The sequence below is a fragment of the Cyprinodon variegatus genome, unplaced genomic scaffold, assembly GCF_000732505.1.
Source record: "Cyprinodon variegatus isolate N-32 unplaced genomic scaffold, C_variegatus-1.0 Scaffold315, whole genome shotgun sequence".
In the NCBI taxonomy this organism is placed as follows: Eukaryota; Metazoa; Chordata; class Actinopteri; order Cyprinodontiformes; family Cyprinodontidae; genus Cyprinodon; species Cyprinodon variegatus.
In genome coordinates, this window is record NW_015150768.1 from 423,326 (window position 1) to 441,690 (window position 18,365).

Genomic DNA, 18,365 nt, shown 5'->3' on the forward strand with positions numbered 1-18,365 from the left:
TATATATATATATATATATATATATATATATATATATATATATATATCACCTAAGTACTGAAAGTCTTAGTCTTTATGCCTTAGCATCACACAGTAGACCTAAATACAATCCTACACAGACTGATAAAAAACTGTTTATGAAATTATCTATGTGAACTACACTAAAATGGTCTCGACTGACTGGTAGATGTCACTGAAAATTACACATTGGGACTTTAAGTTCAACGCAGATATCAGCTGTACTATTTTAATGCAATTTTGGTTCACTATGATTTTTGCTTGTTTTTTTTTACTGTAAATATATATTTTTTATTTTTATAGCAAAACACAGGGATATGGTCCACAAAAATGTAAAAGTAATGATTAAAATGTTTTTATTGCTTAAATTTAGTTTTCAGCTTTTTATTGTTATTACACTGTCATTACAATGTCACAAATACTGAGCAATGAAATTACTTCTCTGCATTTAACCCATCGCCTTGGAGAGCAGTGGGCTGCCATTGTGTCAAAAGTGTCTGTCTGTCTGTCTGTCTGTCTGTCTGTCTGTCAGTCAGTCAGTCAGTCAGAGGCGGAGCTAGTGCTAGAGCTGTGGCCACCCCTACCATTTTTCCCTCTAATACAGATGGTGGCAACAGTAATACTCTGAAGTGGTATATTCCAAACATTTTAATTTTTCATATATTAACAATTACTTGATGACAGAAACACTGTGGTTAATTATGCACATCAATATACTTACATTAAAGATGATAAGTAAAGAATTCAAGTAAAAATAGATTTTGTGTTACATGGGGTAAAGAGAAAATGTGTCTCTGCAAATCATCTAGGAGTCTTCAGTGAAATCATAGATAAATATCTATTTCAATAAAATGTATTAATCAATTTATGTCAATATTTATCAATTTTATGCAGAATGATTACTGATAAAAGTAGGTAAGTAATGACAATGGAGAAGATCTTCGCCCAAAACTCAAACGTCAAACAATTTCATCCACTATACCTTTTATCTAGAAAGCACGGATGTTTGAATATATGCGTCTATTTGTTAGCAAAGGCTGTGGGAAAGTATAGTTTGTTTTTATTTTGAAAATATTGATGTTTTGCTCCATATATCAAGTCATGTTTTCTGTTGACACTGGAGGATTATTACCATAAAAAGCAAAATATATTATCAAAAATACTACAAGTAATTGTAAGGACTACAATCATGGGGAATAATGGTAATGCACAATGTACTACTGACAGCCATTAATAATCATTTATATTGAGAAGCAGGCAACATAGTAGTTTTAAGCTTAATAGAAGATATTTTAAGGGAAGGAAAAGGTGAGTTGAAAAAGATGCAACAGCCAAAGGGATAATGACAACCTTGAGTCACTGGATAATACTCTTTAAATTTCTGATATTGCGGCAGTTGAATTAAATTCAACAACAGTATTTTGGAAAGAATCATGATTTAAGATCATGTTAAACATACATGAAACAAAACAGATAGTTTAAAGTCCTTGTTAAACCACAGATACAGTTTCAAAGGTAGTCATTTGTATATTTGTGCCGATTATAACGTGGTTTTGTTGCTCACTCATGCAGAACTGCTACAATTAACTTTGTAAATCTAAAAGAGCATTCAATACCAAGTGGCAGATACATTTTATTTTTCTGGGTTTTTTTTCTTTTTTGAAAAATAGTTTTAATAGCCTTAGTTCAATTAGTTGTTACCACCAGACTAGCATAGTAGAGAACCAAAAAGGAGAGTTATTAAGAAGTTAAATTAAAAGTGACTTAAAGTCTCCTGAGGCAAAGAGGGCCACTCAGACAGCTCTGCATTTAATTGAAAAACAAAAAAACAACAACTGCAGTGCATACTTTATAACCAGCTTTAGCCTCCCCTTGGCAAAGGTCTCTGCACCTTTAACAGATTAAGCTACAATAAATACAATATAATTACTAGTAGGCAATTTACTGTCAAAAAAGGCTTTAGTGTTCGAGCCCACAGACCAAAACATAACAAAGTGTTTCCATATCTTTAAGGTCTCCCATATATTGTATGAAATGGTTTTTTTCTTGGGTTTAAATGTTATACTGCTAACTTTGTAAAATTAATGCATATTTTTGTATACTTGAAACCTACAGTGGAGCTAAAATATAGCCTGGCCTTTTGAGAGTTAAGACATATAAACTTATCTGGATTAATAATGCAAACACTTGCAGCTTTGAAACTTTGCATATTTGTGGTCAGGAAGGTGCTTTGCCTATTCGAAAAAATTTATGTGTACCACATTTAGAGAAATATGAACGCATGCTTAAAATAAGCAGGCATACCAAAACTCAGTGTTTATGCAATGCATTTTAATTTATGTTGCAGTAGCTTGGTCAGAAATCTTGTGCTTAGGTTGTGCTGATCTAGTGATACCAAATATGTGAATATAGCATGCACATTCAGTGTGTTACATAACTGAATTAATTAACTGTCTTAATGGAAATATTGGCAGAGCAACATCCGGGGACTTAGTCTTTCTCTGTCTTGTGTTATTGTGAATTGGAACAGTACTAGGGCTGAGGCTGATGACGTTTCACGAGCACATTAGAAGGCATGTCCACGATGGCCTGTAGGCAGCGGCTTGATACAACTCTTGACAACAACGCAATATACGCCGCTTAGACCACTACAAATTAGGCATTTATCCTGCATCTACAACTGCTAGCTCATGCTGGAGCTTCAGTCACAAAATTTTGTTTCTGGACTCTTAAATACAGTGACTCTTGACCATCTAAAAAGCTGTGGTATAATTTGGATGAATGTAACCAAAGCAGCGGGCCAGAGGAACAGGCCAGAGGAACAGGCCATGCTAGGGTGAAAGCCAGAGAAAACGATGTGCCAGACAGCGAAAGAGCGACTGCAGAGGTGGACTAACGGCAAAGCTAATAAGAAACCCCCACAGACCACCTCTCATTTTTACCAACATGTGGACATTGCAACTCAGGGACAGAACACTCTGGATTTAGCCAACTCTAACATTAAAGATGCAATCAGAGCAGCCCCCCGCCTCCAACTCAAGTCATCAGATGACCTGTCTGTCATGCTAATTCCTGCATACAGACCCCAGCAAATCAGGACAAAACCAACAGTGAAGGAGTTCAGAGTGTGGACTGAGGGGGCCATGGAGACACTCCAGGACTGTTTCAAATGCTCTGATTGAAACATGTTTAAAGCTGCAGCAACCTATGACAGCAAAATAAATATAGATGAGTGTGCCATGACTGTGTCAGCCTACATCAACAAATGCATTGAGGATGTCAGCATCACCACTTTCAATTCTGGTGATAAAAAGGCATTGAGGACAGAGAGAGCCAACTTGAACCATGCCATCAGATCAGCGAAGCAGAACCAAAGCCGGAAGATCCAGGATCTCTTTCACGACGGCAGCAACACCAGGAGGATGTGGCAAGGGATGGGGTGGATCATAGACTACAATACACCCTCTCCACCAGTGGGTGCTTCTGATGCTGATGTCCTAAATTGACTAAACAACTTCTTTGGAAGGTTTGAGGCACTAAACAGCATTCCAACAATGAAAGCCATTCCACAAAAGGAAGAGAAGGCACTCAACCTTGACACAGCTGATGTGTAAAAGACCTTGAGGAGAGTCAACCCAAGAAAGGCCACAGGCCCTGATCACATACCTGGGCGGGTGTTCAAGGAGTGTGTAAGTCAGCTGACTGGTGTCCTCACAGACATTTTTATCACATCGCTGGACCAATCCATAGTGCCAGCATGCTTTAAGTCTGCCACCATTATCCCGGTCCCAAAGAAGCCTCAGGTCACATCATTTAATTAATACCGGCCTTCCGCATTGACTCTCATCACGATGAAATATTCGAAAAGCTGGTTAAAGAACACATTGTCTTGAGTGTGCCTCCAACATTCGACCCATTCCAGTTTGCCTACCAATGGAACTGCCCCACTGAGGACGTCATCTCCTACCCTCTTCACTGGCACACCTGGAAGAGAAGAACACCCATGTGTGGATGTTGTTCCTGGAATTCAGTACAGCTTTCAATACCATCTTCCCAAAGCATCTGATAGGTAAACTGGGATTCAATACACCCCTCTGAAATTAGCTGCTAGACTTCCTCACAAACAGACTTCAGTCAGTCCGAGAGACTTCCTCAGTTGGAGAGAACACCTCTGATGTCATCAACCTAAAGCAAAGGCTCAGGCTGCATCCTGAGCCCCCTACTGTTTACTGCGATGACACAGGACATCGTGAAGTTTGCATACGACAATGACCAGGACTACAGAGAAGAGGTGGAGCAGCTTGTAGGCTGGTGCAGAGATAGCGGACCCCACACAAACCCCACCATGGACTGTTCTCCCGCTGCCCTCTGGGAAGAAGCTTCGCAGCATTTGATGCAGGTCCATCAGATTCTGCAGCAGCTTCTTCCCCATTTCCATCAGACTGCTAAACTGTGGAGAAAAAACTCTAAATCAAGTCACAGACTCTGCATTATAATACCAAACCAAAATTCTCCACATTTCCACCATATTTGAAATGCTCTGAACTTTTACTTAATTTTAATAGGTATTTTACTTTTAACGAAGTCTTTTTACACAGTTATCAGCAATATGTGTTGAGTAGATGTCTGAATAGATGTTCTAAGTTAAGTTTTCTTACAAATTTCCTTTACCTACTGATCGTTATACAGATCTGGTCATCTCTAGTAAACCTACATTTGTATAAAACAGAATAAAGGTTTTTTATGTCCATACATAGTGTCAAAATATAACCAACTGTTTTACCTCTTACAGAATTAAAATTTTCTACTGTAAAGTAAATTTCTCCACTGTGAGATCAATGAGGTCAATCAATATCATGGGAATTGTTATTCAATAAATGTCTTTAAAACCTGTATCAAAATTAAGGAGAAACTGACTACATAAAAGCCTTTTAATCTGAGTAATGGCTACTGAAATCTTCAACCATATATCAAGAGTATGCTTTGGCAGAATAATTCAAAGCCAGCAGGGGATTAAATAATAAATCCACATTTTAACCCTATATAGAAGTTTCTAGTCACAAGTAGTAGGTAATGATCATTAAACTGACCTGTGGACAGTTTACAGAATTGACAACTTTTATTTATTTTGTTTTTTTTTTTCGTTTTTTTTTTTGCACTTAATTAATCCCACATTTGACCACATTTTAATATTTTACCATTTTTAAAATGGCAAATAACTAACATCAGGAATACATTATATGTGATAAAATTGTTGACTGTATCAATCACCATATTGCTTCAGATTAATAAACAAAAAATAAATGATATGTCCCAGCTTTTGATTTATCACAGACTAAGAGCCCAAAAAATTTGTGTAGCCACCACAGATACAAAAATTATTATGATAGTTTGTGGTACATTTGGGTTCTGCTAGTTTAAACAAAATCATCATAACCAAACTATCATTGCCAAACAGAGCATAAATGCATCACATTATGATTAATCAATAAATTGTACTGTACAACAGTTCATTTTGATGTTGACATTGAGTACTTATCATGATACATTATCAACATATTCTGTGTGTAATATAATTGATGACTCAAACTAAGACATCTTCTTTGCATATTGGTGGAAAAAAAATTATTAATTACTCCATCCGGATTTATAAAAGGTGCTGCAAAAAATATCTTGTCTATTTTCAGAAAGATTTAATTTAATAGAAAAATTTCTGGTTAATCATCTAGAAATGGTGAACTAAATGAACTATTGCAATCAAACTAAATCATATTTATACTTGATTCAATAAAAAGCTCAAGCGTTTTGGACACAATAGAGTATTTGATCCAATACATCAGTAATACTATTTATAATGGAATCAATTCAGCTCATTAGAGAAACTAAACAACTTTATATTTTGCCTCTAATGTAAGAGATGTAAACGGATTTATAAAAAAAAAAAGAAGAGTTATAAAAATCTACATATCTGGAATAATTTATTCATCTGGAGCTTAATTCGCACCTCAGCAGACTAAAACACTGAATAAACTGAGAAATTGAGGTTTTTGTTAGCCTGTAATAATCGCAATCAGGAAAAAGAAATACTTAAAATCTGTCACTCTGTAAATCATTTTATCTCATGTAAGACCTCGATAACTTAAACTCAACGGGTAAAACCAATATATATATATTAGTAGCATGTCAAAAATCTAATATAAATTTTTGACATGCTACTGTATACCACTGAGCTGTGCAAAAAAACGTTGTTTTAGGCGACAGTAACATTCAAACCTTTATGAATACAAGGATTGTGTTGAGCTTATACATAATTTTTTGCTACTTTCTTTCCTCTGCTGTTGTTCATTACATATTGTATTGGTCATCAGTAAAACAAATAGACACTAATGTCCGTGATCACTTAAAGTGTCTATAGAAGTCGGTTATCTGAGCTTTTCCTTTAAACAAGAAAATCAAGGACATCTTTCTGAAAAGTTTTATTATGCTAAGTCACAAAGATATTTCAACAAATATTCTTTTAATCATCGACCTCTTTGTCCACCTGAAGGTAGAAGAGGAGGCAGTTAGGCTTTGAAGCTTCTCTTCTCCATGCTCTTTTTTTAGTTGCTTCTGGATTAACTGGCTTGTTTTTCATGGCAGTGTAAAGCCTGGCGGCATCATCAACATTACTATCTGTCTGACCTTGTAAGGCACATTCCTAAACATTAGGCTCTTTCATTTCTATGTAAATTAGGAGGGCTGGTTATTGGTCCTTGGAGTTAATTGAGTCAGAAGTTGCAATAAAAAAAAACATCAGAGGACACTACAATAAATCCTCCATACCAGTTCATTTGATAATAAAAAAAAAACCCTCAAACTTTGACAGGATTACCAATTCTCTGCTCATTTATTCTAAATCCTGGCAGCCCAGGTCTAGTCTTCTAGAGCTACTATTCTGCAACTTTTAGATTCATCTCTTCTCCACCACACCTGAATCGAGTGAGTGGCTCATTACAAGGCCTCGGCTGAGCTAAATTACATGCCAAGGGAATTTAGTCCATAGTATCAGGTGTTGGAGAAGAGGTGCATCTAAAAGTTGCAGGATAGTAGCTCTCGAGAAGTGAACTTGGGCAGCCCTCCTCTAAATTCTTTCTACCTTTGTTAAAGAAACAAGAAGTTCAGCACCATGGACAGCAGCACTACCTGTTCCTGTTTTAAAAGATGTGAACATTATTCATAAACATGGGTAGCAGATTGTACACAAATAAATCTTTGTGCGCACAGTAACTATGGAGAAAAGTTATACGTAATTTTATTTATTTCTTATAATTGCAGAATTACTTAAAGTGGTCAAAATATACCTTCATAAACGTGACAGGGATGAAAAAAGCTCGATATTGTTTATATCTAAACACTATCAGATTTAAAATTAAATTTCATATTTAAAATGCAACAGAACAAAGAATTTTGCCTCCATTTTTGCTGTTACAGTACATTCCGAAAGCCTATAAACACTGAGGACATTTCTTTTATTCTGTTATGATTACAAGCACAGTTATACTTTAGGCTTGAATTGGGATTGTATGTGATAGGCCATCACAAAATAGTTCATGACTACATTTCATCTGAGAGGAGAGACCTGGTTCATTCAATTTTGCAGAATTTAAAATCTGAAATGGGAATTAAACATTTGTATTCAACTGCCTTTATGCTCATACCTCTAAATGATCACATCCCATCCCAACAGAAGTCATTATATTAGTAAATAGAGTCAACCATTAAGAGTATGGCACAAATACAAAGCTGCTAAGATATGGCTGTCCACCTAAACTGTCAAGGAGTGTGTAAAGCGGAAAGGCCAACAGGTCCATGCAGTTTCCAAAGGAGCTTCAGCAAAGCCCGTGTAGGTAAAAAAATGTGTTGAAATGCTTGCTTTTTTGGAATATGAATACAGTAAATATAGAGTCACTTTTGAAGGTAAACAATCAGAAGTCTAGTGTACTCTTTCCTGGGTGGGTAGCAAACATTTACAAAAATTGTCTTGGTCAGATGAGACCATCCTTTTTTTCCAGTCTTATATTTTTTAATTCATGCCAATACTTTAAGCCATTTTATGATAAGGATAATAATTCCACAAAGCCTTTATTACTCAGAACATTTGGAGAGTTTTGAAAATTGGAAAAACTGTTTTGTGTCTTTTGGTACTTTTTTTTTTAGAAGCCTTTCAAACCAAAAGACCAAAAATAGATGATCCAGGATAAAGCTTGAAGTAGTAACATAAAAAAGATTACAATTGTTATTGTTCTTAATTTATATTGTAAGCTACTGATCATATCATGATTTGCTCAATTCCATTATGAATAATAATGTTCCCATTTTTTTTGTCTAAAAGATTGGTATGGTGGACATTTAGGCCTTTTACATATAGCACTAATTACATATTTTGAGAAAATGTCTAAAGGAGATTAAATCCGACAAAACGAAGCATGAGAAAATAGTGGTCATATTTGAACCAAATGCTTTTCAAATAGAAAGATTTTGTGTATTTCTCTAATCACAGATTTCTACCGAATTACAAAAGAATAAGAGAATTGTGGAAGAATTTATTTGGTGTATACGGATATGCCTAAGCTATAATTCGGTTGAACAGCTCAAGCCTTTTAACAATAATTTTCAGAGCTGGCTTCAGCTGGTTTAAGGTCACAGCATCTAGGATTCACCGTCATACAGAGGAACTGACTGTAACCACCAACGGGCCTTTAATCAGATTGTTTAAAACATTATTCTGCTTGTTTCAGATATATTCCAGCAAAAATATAGGACAGCTTCAATATTAAAATCTAGTGTGTGGGTTGGAGTTGTTGTCATACCAGTGTATACATATACCTGAACTTAACCTAAAGCCGATTTTAGCTTTAGTCCTAAGTCTAACATTAGTATAAAAAAAGGAAGTGTGGACCAACAACATGTCCTCAACTTTGGTACTATTGGTTTCTTAATTTGATGGTGAAACTGACAGTCCTCATTCTGATGCCAAAACAGTAACACAAACACACACACACACACACACACACACTCAAGTTTGGATTTCTATCCATATCAAGATTTTACATTGATTTCCTTTTATTCTAGTTTCTGTAATTATGCATAACCCTAACATTTACCCTAGTGCTAACCATTATCCGTATATTCCTAACCTGAACCTAAATATAATTCACACTATATCTCTAAACTGACTGTCTATGGTTAAAAATGGGGATTGTCAACATTAGGTCCATCCTTCGGTCCCTCAAAAGGTTAGTAAATATACCAAACAACTGTTATAAATAGGTAACATAAACAAGCACACCCTCACAAATATAGTTAAGAGATATCATTGATTCCAAGGCCCAAATAATTCATATATAAGTATATTTATATATATGTTCTGTTTGTTTGTTTGTTTGTTTGTTTTCCTTTTTTTACATTTTACATTTACATTGAAAATATCCTCTGGGGATTTTTTTTTTGCCATAGATCAATGAAGAATTTTAAGTTGTAAGATATCAGGTGTTATTAAAGCTAGTTTTGTCAAACAACTGAGGTATTTTTATTTTGTATTCACTCCCATTTTATTTGTTATCCCTAAATAAATTGAATTTAAACCAAAACCTTCAAAAGTTCCTAATATTTCACATGTAATCTAATCTCAATGCAACCAAAGCTGTTCTCTGATGTTTTCTAGACTTTAGTAAGCAGGCAGCACAGTAAAGGCCAACAAACAGGGCAGACATGTCAGAAATATAGATGTGAAGACATTTCAAGCAGGGTTGTGCTGTAAAACAATATCCAGAGCTTATTCCATCCTTCAAAAAAGCAGATAGTATGGTGCAAATGCAATTTAGCTCTATATGAGAAAAAGCTACATACGTGGTAGCAAATATTGGTTTTACAAAGTATTGACTTGGTGGGGCTAAATATATTGTGTTTAAAAGGAAAGGAAAATAAGATATTTTTTTTGCTAGACATGATCTAAACCATGCCTTGGTTCAAAAAAACCCTAAAATGTACAGTTTGTAGTTGCAAGGAAACATACATTAAGGTGCGTTGAATATGTAAAGTATTGTTCTACTCCATGTTCTCCTGATGTATTTCATGTCAAACCAGACAGTAACTGTTTCAAGACTTGTTTTGATGTGCATTAATTAATGTATTCTTTTCTGCTGTTTTATCTTGGAGGGATGAAGGAAGAATGGAAGGTAATAACCTTTTGTCTCTATCTAAATCTAGAATTTAAGTTGGGTTGAGCTGATTTTAACGGTTCTGAATAAATTATTTCCAGAATTAATGTCAGAGTATATTCACATAAATTTTTACTATGATGTCGTGGGCCTCTTTTGTAGGCAGCCAGGGACTGCTCATAAAAGCAATTATGGCTTGATCATAATGTAATAAAACTAGTGATAAATCAGACAAATTAATGTTGTAAGGTAATATTTATTCAAAATGAACTTTAAATGAAGATAAAAAGACTGAGAAACTATCTAAAGAAAGAACTAAGGAAAAGAAAAGAAAATCTTACAATAACTTTTCTTTGGGTCAGAGAGCATCACATTTGCCTGTTAGTATTGATGACAACTACCATAATAAAGCATAGAATAAGAATAATATATTAAAATGTGTATTGCAACAAAGCTATTATTTGAACCCCAATAAATCTGCAGCTAGAAACGTAAACAAGAAAAGGTAAAGGTCATTGTAAAGATCCCAGTGAAACTTGGTTTGTGACAGTCTGTGTATCCAACATGCTGTTGAGCCAGAATGTAGCTCTGTCTGATCCATACAGCAACATCCAGACAGCCTGAGGACAGCTCATGGCCAGCTTTATGGAAAGCCTCAGGCAAAGCCCCAAACAGAGCAGCTCAGAGCTCCATGCCGTGCACTGAGAGTAGATACCGCAAACAGGGGCTATAAATAAAATCCAAAGTGACTAAATAACAGCAGCCTACATAGTCAGTAACTTTATTAAAACACAACCACTATTCTGTTGGCTTAAAAACAACTGTTTAAAATTAATCCCACACAATAATGCAGAGCCTGAGACCACTAGGTGGGTGTTCCTGCAATCTACCACCTGATGGCACTGCAGTTCCTTGTAAAAATTAAACACCAGATATATTTGCCCTTTTACTTAGGGCTGATTACATAACAGAAAAACAAAACAATTAGAAAAGCTAAAGTTTGATAGAGAAACACAGCATAGAACATACATTTGTCCAGGCAGTGCTTCTGTTAATTTGTCTGACTAACAGAAGCAAATAATATAATATATTTGTATATTTAATCCTTAAAATACATTTTGCAAAATAAAAATAAATAAATAAAACAAAAAGAAATTTTGTTCAAATTAACAACATATCACATGACTGTAAACTCAAACTGCAGCATATTAAATGTTGATGCAGAAATTCAGATTTTGCTCCAAACTACAGGGGGCAGTAGAGGGTTATTTAGGATCTTTGCTTATGCCATTGGTTTCCTTTAGGGTATTTTAGGAATTCAGATGAAAAAAAATATATGTTTTAGAGACTTAGTTCAGTTTAAGAAGGACTTTTTAGGATGATATAAGTAAAGATTTAGAGCTCAAAATGTCACTTAGCAGGATTTTATTCGCTCTGTCGTTTCAGAATGATTCGGTCACACAGAAAGATAGTTTGAGATATTGTCCAAGTTTCAGCTGAAATTTGCTGCACCGATAATTTTTCTTTAGCTATAATTCTTGGAATCATAAATCCAGAATGATTTATAGTCAACAGTAACCCAATGGTAAAATATGACACGAAGAAACTAAATACTGAAAATTTACTGTGCACTGACCATAAGCATATGAGAAAAAAAGGCATTATTAGGAGTTCAGAGAGGAAGCCGAGACCCCAGCTGTGGCCCTGCTCCCACTCAGAACACATGTGCTGTGTGCATAGATGCAGCCCCACCTACACACAAACACAGGCACAGAGCTCCACTGCTGAGCTTGAGGTTTTAAATTAAAATTATGTCAAACACAAAAGTCATAAAACACTTAACACAGTTTGTTGATGGTGTTAAAACTCAAAAGATGCTGTGGCCATCTAAATCATCTTGATTTTTTCCCATTATGCTGAGTTACCACACTCTTTAAGGATTTCGAAATAATACAAGTCATTTTACATTTTAATAACAGAAATCATTTAGTCAGAGTCAAGTCAGTAGAACAAGATAAATAGTGGTTAACTTTATACAAAACAATTGCAAATGAAACTTAAACTTTCCTGAAAATAAGAATAAATTTAGCATTTTGGGCTGAAAAGTTGTTTTCTGTTGTAAAACAGTTTAAGTGTTGAATACAAGGAAAATAATTCAGTTCAGAAAAACAAGGTCATCTCATGACAGTTCTGTTAAGTTTCTTGCTTTTGTTGTGAAATGTGGGAAAAATAACTCTTAGTTACGGCTTTTGAGTTATAGAGGCTCATTGTTCTTTTAATCTTCATCAACAATAAGAATTACTGCTACAGAGACACTACCAAATAATACAACATTGTACTTTCTGTGCAATGGAAATAAATCCTCTTATTTATTTCCTATTTAAGACTAAAGTTACTATAACTCATAGTTAGCTCACCTGAAGTCATGGATTGGAACTGCTCTGGGATGCTTTTAGTGTGTAGATAGCTGAGCTGTCATGATTTTATCTAAGGCTCGGACCCACATGCAGTGAAGCCAAACAGAGAGACACAGAGTAAGTTCAACGGGTTTTATTGAAGAATGTTTTTGAGTTCGGTGCAGAGTTCCTCCGAACTCTGCACCGAACTCAAAAATAAAATTCAAAACGTTAACACATTAGAGAAAGCATTAGAGGAAGAAAATGGACTCCAAAACTATTGAATTATTAATAAAACATGTTAGCATTCATGTAGAATAAAATAGAATAGAATACAAGAGAATAGAAAATCCCTTTCTTGTCCCACTATGGGGAAATTGTGGTGTTACAGCAGCAAAAAGTATAGCAAAAGAGTATAGCAGTAGTGGTCACACAAATGTGGACCTTAAAAAGTGTATAAAAATAACAGAAAAAGTAACAGAGATAAATAAATCAACAAATAAAATATTGTACTGTATGTACATCTGGAGAATAAATAATCAATGTACAGCTGTGGACATTTTTACAGTAATGCATATGGGAAAAAATAATGGCAACACCAGAGATGTGCAAAAAATGACATGCTATATAAGTGTCCAAGGCAGAAACTGAACAAAAATCAGCATGAATCTAACAACTTATTGAGGTTGTTGGGAACAAAGATGGAGGAAGGATCTGTGATTATACTTCCTGGTGCATCTACAGTAGGGTGCAGCAGTTTGAAGGAACTCTCCAGTTCAGTAGCAGCTTCAGACTGTTGTTGAAGACTGCTTTCTTCTGAAAATATGTAGGTATTTGCTCGACATTGCTTACTTCAACATTAAAGTATTTGGTGTTCGAACTGTTTTAAAGGTAAATACGAGGCATCCATCCAAAAAAATTCAAAAGTAAACTGATTTAGGTTAAAGGTTTGAGTGGCTTCGTGCTTTATCTTTAGCTGGTGTCTAAGATCTCTAATGCAGCATAATAAGAAATAACAAAAAAAACTGATCATAGTTTGGGATCTGTGTATAAAAAGACCTTTCCACACATTTCCTAATGAGGTTTAATTATAAAACCTGTTTTATTCTTTATATGATACAACACCATTTTATTTCTGCAGTAATTTAAAAAGAAGAGACAAGCGAGAGATATAAAAAACTCCAAACAAAATTATGCAAAAATAAACATCGCAATCAATATCTGGCTCACAAAGTATTTAAGTTAAGGTTTACATTTTCAAGTTAGATTAATCATGACTAAATCGATTTTAAAGATTTTATAGTTTTAAATTATGGGTAGTGGCAGCCACTCTGGGTTCCCAAGCAAAACCCTGAACCCCACACTGCTCTGCATAATGGCAGCCCACTGCTCCCAAAGGGGATGGGCTAAATGTTGAGTTAAATTTCCACAATGTGAGATCAAGAAAGTAAAAAAAAAAAAAAAAAAAAAAAAAAAAAAAAAAAAAAAAAAATATATATATATATATATATATATATATATATATATATACACACTACAGTATATTATATATTATAGAACTCATGTGAACTCATTTTTCTAACTGGCTCACAGTTACTGAGTTTTCCTCAGGGTTCATATCTTGTCTGACTGAGTGTGCACCTCCCAGGATCCAAACAATATTCTCAGAGCTGAGGATTGACTTGCCATGTGACTGTGTAATCTCTGACACCTTGTTTGAGTGAAAACCTCCAAACAAGCACGCTGCATGCAGAACACAGTGGCACACGGCGGAGGTCCCATTTTCAAAATGAAAGACTAATTCTTTCCTTGTCTCTTCCCATTTAGGCTGGGTAATTTAGGATGCACTCTGTAGCAACTGTGATCCCATTACACTTTAAAAAATCTAATGTAATTAAGAAGATAAATGAATCCAGCTCTGAGGTTGTGCCATGTTTAATTTGTTCCTGCACGCCACTGCAGGCAGAAGCAGGAGGTTTGGTAACTTTCTACAGGCAGCTAGTCTTTTAGTCTTTCTTCTCTGGCTCCCAATGGCTGTTTGCTATTACAAGTAGGTGTCCTTGATTTTTCAGAGTCAGGGTATTCTGATGCTCTGCAATGTCACTGAGATGCTGTGTTGCAGAACGATGTTGACCTATTGCATTAAAACTGGTGACTTTGTGTTTGAGATGCTGCAAAACAATTTGAAAACAAACTGCTCTGCAACAAACTCACCCATGCATACATGTGTAAGAGCAACCATGACTGTTACTGCCATTAGTCAGGATTGAACATTTGTTAAAGGACACAAAAGCAAATAATAGTTCCTCAAACCAGTTTTTAGAACAAGTGAATAAGTTGCATCACTGCAAAGTGTAATAAATTGTGTTTTGCCTCATCATCCTTTCACATTGTCATCAAAAAGTGGAGGAGATGGGGGCTGGTAAGATAAGCATCCCCCTTCAGCTATGGTTTTCACTTTTAAAGTGTGAGGTGACCCCGAGAGCTGTGAAGACAATGTCATGTCAGATAAACACTCTATTTCTAACTCCCAACAACCTTCCATCATCTCCACGCAGTGGGGCATTGATCGCTGAAGAAAGTACATTTAATTTCTCCTGCAGCAGGGTGGCTGTGCCGCCCGTCCTTGAGACCTCCTTCCATCTGCCTTATGGAATACTCCTAAGACAACAAACATAAACACGAAGAAATGCAGGAAGAGCATACGTACTTTATATACTCAGTATACTGATTACGTCTTCCTGCCATCATTTATTGTGTTTTTACCCTAAGTTATATGACTGCTATTATCCAGAAATAAAAATCCTCTATCCTTTGAGATGATACTGACAATTGATAATTTCCATCATTCAACTAAAGCAACAACTGAAAGGTTACAAACAGGGGCGGAGCAAAATGGGGGGCCATGGCCACTGTTAGCCAATCATTGGCCACCTCTGTGGCCACCCCTACCAGGCGATTCTACATGGATATTATTCACAAGCAGTTTCCCTACAAAACAGTCTGTGGAAGCAGTTATACTGTCAAGTGGATGGTTGAAACTAAATTTACATTTAATATTTTATATATATAGTGTGAGGGATTGCTGAAGAGTCAATGAGTCAATGCAATCAACTGGTTTTCCTTAGACAGAAAACTTTGTATCAATTTGACTGTATGATCTGGTTGAACTGTAAAGTGCCTTGAGATCACATATGTTGTGAATTTGGCGCTATATAAATAAACTGAATTGAATTGAATTGAATATCCTGGGACAGACTGGCAACCTGTCCATAGACTGCCGAAGATATGCACCGGACCCACCGTGACCCTGACGGATGAAGAGTTAGAAGATGGAAGGATGGAATATTTTGTATATTAACAACAAACTGAGAACAATATACAATATACTAACATGAAAGATGATTAATAAAGAAACAAAAATTCTCTTTTCAGAGCTAGATTTTGTGTTTTATGGGGTAAAGAGAAAATAATGTGTCTCTGTAAGACATCTAGATAATCAGAGATAAATAACAACCAAATCCATTTAACAAATGTGTAAGTATTTTTAAATATTAAAACTATGCAGAACAATTATTGATTAAAGTATAATTGCCCATTTTTCCCCCCCAGAAATGTAGGTAAGATGACAATGGATAAGATGTTCCTCTCAGATCAGAAAATCTAATGTATCTTTAATTGGAAAATATAGATGTGCTCTTTTTTCAGCTGGTAACAGTGGAGATTGATGGTTTTTTTTCCCGCCTACCCTCTTTTGGCCACCCCTCATTGCCCATTGGTTCCTGCCTGGCCACCTCTATAAAACAGTGAAATACGAGGTGGCAGCATCATGATCTTAGATAGTTTTTTCAGATGGAGCAATATCTTTAACAAGTTAAATGGCATTAATTAGGAACTCAGTACCTCACATCTTTAGCTGTCGTCTAGAAAGCAAAAAGATTAGAGAGCATATGACCATGGTTATTTTGCCTCCTCTTACTGAATCCAAGTCTACATCCAAATAAACAAAGCAATGTTTCCATGAGGATAAAAATACAAGTTTAGGAATGACCTTGCCAGAATTCAGAGCTAAATTCAACATCACATCTCAGGGCTATTGAAGTGTACTGTGGACAGGAGATGTCCTCACAGTTGGATGGATTTGGAAAACTTTTGCCAGGTAGAGTGAGCAAATATTGACAACTCAAGATGTAGCAGGCAGCCAGTCTCTTACCAGAAAAGACTCAGTGCTAAATTTGAATCAACATTTATTTAAAATATAATAATATTTTAAGTATGTCAGCATAAGTAATTTTAGGATAAATGCTACATATGTGAAGAAAATACATAATTTAGTGGCTTACATTTGTAACCCTTGGTATTTGCACAGTAATGTGTACCCTTTTAATAGCCACTGTGTGTTGGATAAAAGTTAAATTAGGCTGGCTGCATTTGTGGATGTGTAAATAACAAGACTGATTTCAAAATATACAAAAAACAACAGACAATTAAAAAGATAAAACATTATATTTCACCTTTTAAACAAATCATTTGAATATAGCTCTTTCGTTTTTCATAAAACCATAGATACAGCCAAATATATAGAATGACTAATCCTTTATTTCAAAAGACTCTGAAATTTAATGCCATAAACATGAATATGGTACAAATGCCTTTAATTCTCGTTCTGAATTACATGTATTTAACTCTGTTTTTGGGCTTTTTTCTGTATATATGAACAGTTACAAAGTAAAATCTTAACAATTAAAGATTTTACATTTTCAAATCCCTTTAATTGTCAGATTAACCCAGTTTTAATGACATTTGGATTTATTTCACTTCTTTATGCTCTCTCTGGCTTTTTATTAAGCTTTAGGCATTACGAAGTTGATTGTCTTGTGTTATAAGCCTAAATTGCAAATTTTGCAGAATTTAACCTGCCTCTGTTCTACTCATTACTGAGATATTCTCCTGAATATTGGTGGGTTTTATATCTGAAAAATACTCCTCAGCTTGAATAGCCTGATGTTTCTCCTAATCCTGGTCTTAGAATGTAATATGGCTGCCATGCTTACAGCATAGAGCATACTAACATCATTTATATACTGTTTATCTGCATTTTTCATTTTTACATGTCATCAAATCAGCAGCTAGACATAGAACTGTTTAGCCCCTCAAAGTAAATGTATTAGGAAACTGGGATCCTACTGATTCCAGTGCAGCTCTGAGAAGAGACTCATACTGCAGGGCAGGGACCAGCAGGGAGCTGAGACAAACATACAACATGCCGATTGGCTGAGGAACTGCAACATAGATGGGCGTTCAGCTTAACTTGAAGACAGACTCAGAGGATAGATGATGCACAGAGCCACTGATTCAGTGACAGTGACTGATTCACAAAAGAAAAGCAATCGCTGAAGTTAAAAGCTAGATGTTTCTGTGATTTGCTCATTATGCACAGGAACAAAGACTTATTATACTTTGATTAGAAGCAGCTCTGATATAAAGAGGTTCCTCACATCATCTACGACTGACAGCTGGCAACCAACATGTCACGCTTTACTTTCTTTGTAGTAGAATTATCCAGGGTTTACACTGCTGCGGAAAAAAGTAAATATCAGAGTATATTTTATTTTTGTGACTTAGCCTGAAAAGCATTACTTTTCATCTTCACGCCTATTTCATAGCCAGTTGAAGGCTGTCAAAAAGTATAACATTCAAGAGCATCTAGTTTACTTTATTGTTTTTTGTATTATAGAAAAAAAACATAATC